Here is a 249-nt window from a genome sequence, read left to right on the forward strand (position 1 = left end):
TTCAAAATAAATCAAATTGAAATTTCTGCCAAATTTGTATATAATGTTTTATAATAATATACATTACAATTTTCATACCTTTTTTATGTGTTAATTTTATAAATTATTTATTATTTTTTATTCTTTTAATTTTAATATATTTTTTTTTTTTTTGGGTTTGGTTTTTTTCCCTTCATACTTCTCATTCATTATATTTCTTTATATATTCTATAAATTTATTTTATTAATACTATATTTATGTCTTTTGGG

Source organism: Penaeus monodon, chromosome 34 (assembly GCF_015228065.2).
Source record: "Penaeus monodon isolate SGIC_2016 chromosome 34, NSTDA_Pmon_1, whole genome shotgun sequence".
Classification (NCBI taxonomy): domain Eukaryota; kingdom Metazoa; phylum Arthropoda; class Malacostraca; order Decapoda; family Penaeidae; genus Penaeus; species Penaeus monodon.